Raw genomic sequence first — 3,639 nt, 5'->3', positions numbered from 1 at the left:
ATGAACTGAGTCCAATTCATTTTTTATCTCATATGGAGTTAAACCCTTTAAATAAAAATGTTTGATTACCGCTCTGAACTCGTTTTTTTCCATTTTTCTTAATGAACATTGTTTTTTTTTCAATTGGTTATAAAAACACGTAAACTCAGAAGATGTGGACTGTGACTGCACCATATATCTAGTCGGGAGTGGTGCTGACTGAAAACAGATGATTTGGAGCGATTCGCGCGCCATCTGTTGGTCATTCTAAGGACTTATTGAACTACCCTCGTATAACCTGGAAAAAAATGAATTTAAACACCGAAAACTGTCCCTGATACGTGAAAGAAAATTTTATTTTTTCCTATGATATCCTATTCTTTTATTCTCGAAGGACCTATGCAAGGAGTTTCTGTGACATTTCACCCCCCTTTGAACAACCTCTAACCTCTAACCTCTAACCTGCTAACATATTCAGATCCCACCTTTCCTGATACCTACGTTCCATCTCCTTTATGTCTTGATCGAATCTTTCTCCCTGCTCCTCACTGTAATCCCCGAAATTCATTGGAAAGTAATCTATGTGAGAATCCAAGAAGTGCAACTTTAGGTTCATCGAACAACCAAACTTCCCAAAGTTTTCAGCAGGTCAGCTACTATTTTCTTGAAGTGTTCACTTTTATGATTACCGAGAAAATTTTCAATCACATTTTTGAAACTCGTTCACGCAGATTTTTCTTTTTTATTCATAACTTTAATGAAACGGACCTCGTCAAGTCAAATGACTTTTAAATTTGGACTCAGCGACCCTGAAAATATATAACCGCTTTGCTTTCTGGCTGTTTCCATGAATGTTCCAACTTTCATCATTTTTCTATGGTTAGGAACGAAATGCCAAGTGGCCGAGTCAAACCAACCCCGGATTCGGATTCAGCGACTCCAAAACCGTATAGAAATGTTGATCTCGTCTGGTAAACCAGACCTTTTTTTTCGTGTGCCTGTTTTATCTACTGTACGTTTATTTTCTATTGTATGATGGTCTCCCTTATATCATGCAACTGCAATTAAATGTAACCTAAAAATACCTAATTGTTGGTTGGTATAAAATTAATTGCTTCTTTTATATTTTTTAGGATAGAAATTCTTTATAGCACCCTAACGCATAACTTCACAGACTTCACACAGAAATTCACATATTTTGTCTTCGAGGGATTCTGCTAAACATAGTAATACAACATAAAAATACATGAAACTTTTAATTTTTTACCATTAAATCTGAAGATACACTAAGCCTTTACACTTAGCCTTATACCCTAAGTCTGAAGACACGGTGATCCTGAAGCAAGTTTAGGTTGAACAAAAATGTCATCCAAAACGGAGAACGCCACTGTTTTCTACAGTTTTCAAGCTTTCTAAAACGCTTTTGCACGAAATCGGAGCTGCTCGTTTGTCGAAATGGCGCCGGAAAATAGTTTTTACATTTTTTAATACCAATAATAAAAATACGTATTTAGCAAATTTATCGTAGTCGGTTGGATTTGATTTATATTATTATTATTGATAAAATTGAATACAATTATAAGATTTTCTCGTTCTAATTGAACTTTTACAATCATTTTTCGGTTCTAACCTGATTTATATAGCAGTTTTTTTTATTTTTTTTTATGTTGAATTATGCACAAATAAACTTTTATCAATGTTTCTTTCTTGACTGCGGGTAAGAAATGTTTGGGTTTTCCTTTTTCCATTGCTCTTATGTATTACAAAAAGACCCATCAGAGTGTCGAGTGCAGTGGTTCTTAAGGCGCGTGCATTTATAGAAGGAAAAAGCCATTGTATTCAATTTTATCAATAATAATAATATAAATCAAATCCAACCGACTACGATAAATTTGCTAAATACGTATTTTTATTATTGGTATTAAAAAATGTAAAAACTATTTTCCGGCGCCATTTCGACAAACGAGCAGCTCCGATTTCGTGCAAAAGCATTTTAGAAAGCTTGAAAACTGTAGAAAACAGTGGCGTTCTCCGTTTTGGATGACATTTTTGTTCAACCTAAACTTGCTTCAGGATCACCGTGAAGAGGATTATAGCGCATAAAATGTATTTTGCGAATAAAATTGACTAAAAATGACTAATGTGCATTGATGATAATGCATGTTATTTTTAATTTAAAAATTCTATCAAATCTATCACAATTCAAAGTGAATTAGAAGGAATTTAGGATAAATTTTAGAAACCCACAGGAATTCAAGTAAATTAAAAAAAAAAATTCACATGAATTAGGACAAATCAAAACAATATCAGTAATACCAGTAAAATGTGAGTGTATTTAAAAGAACTTAGGAGACATTGATGAAACTCATAAGAATTAGAGTAAATTGATCGGAATTTAAGAATTAAAAAAAAATCAATTGAATGGAGTAAAATGGGAATGAACGGAATTCAGGTCTTAAGTGAATTGAAAAAATTAAATAAAACCAGTGAATTAAATAAAATTCAAGTGAATTTAGAGGAATATAAGAGAAATCAGAAGATTTCGATGGAATTGATCCAAATTCAAGGTGATTTTCTAGAACTTCGAGTGAAATGTAAATAATTTAAAAATATAAACAAAATGAATTGAATTCATTTGATTTGGAGTGAATATAGAACTATTCAAAGGAATTCAAAAGAATTTGATGAAATGCCTAAGAAATCAAGGTAATTATAATATACTTCAGAGAGTTTAGTAAAAAAAACTGTTTAAAAAACGAAGAATCTATTGAATTGAGTCGGAATAAGTAAATATAGACAAATTTGATTGAATTTTTAAAAATTTTAAAGAACTTAACCGAATTCAGAATACATTAGTAAAAATTGAGGATAAGCTTCAACTTAATTTAAATCAATCGCACTAAACATTTTAAATCCAAAATAATAATAAACAATAAATTTAAAAGAATTAAGGACAAATAAAAAATAGTTTAAGTGAAGCCAACAAACCTTAAAAATAAAAAAATACAAGAATTGAGACAGATCAATTTTTAACTATAAGAAAATTAACAGTAAATAAAGGTAAACTTAAAAGTCTTCAGGTTATCTTGAAATAATTGATCATCCAAAATTAGTCAATAGAACTCAGGGAATTTCTAGGAAATTCCAAAATTTCGTGATGAAATAACAAATAATTCGAAGGAATTTAGTAGAAATTCAAAATGATTGAAATTATATTTAGATTTTAAAAAGTGACCAGTGACTTTATTTTTAATCATTGATAAAATAATTGATAAAGGCTTACATTCTGTTCAAGTAAATATATATATATTAAAAAAATGTGTTTTTATCATAAAATTTAAGGCTTCTTCCTGAACACATTTCAAAGACTTTTTATAAGTAGTACTTTTGTGGATAGGGGAATTCTTTTTGGTAAAATTAAATTTTCTCATCTTTCTCGCAAGCTACGAAAAATACGGAAAATACGGAAAATCAGTGCCGTCTTTTAAGACCGTCGGGCCCTAGACACGGCCGACGTGGGGCCCTCTTAAGGCGGCGGAAATCATATAAAGTAATAGTTCTTTCAACTTTTTCGTGAATTACTTGGAAATTTTATTATTAGCTTTGAATAACCTAATTATTTTATTTTATATTCCCTTTGAGTCTGCATTTCTGATTGAC

This window comes from Belonocnema kinseyi, chromosome 8 (genome assembly GCF_010883055.1).
Source record: "Belonocnema kinseyi isolate 2016_QV_RU_SX_M_011 chromosome 8, B_treatae_v1, whole genome shotgun sequence".
Taxonomy (NCBI): Eukaryota; Metazoa; Arthropoda; class Insecta; order Hymenoptera; family Cynipidae; genus Belonocnema; species Belonocnema kinseyi.
This window is presented reverse-complemented; position numbering follows the sequence as displayed.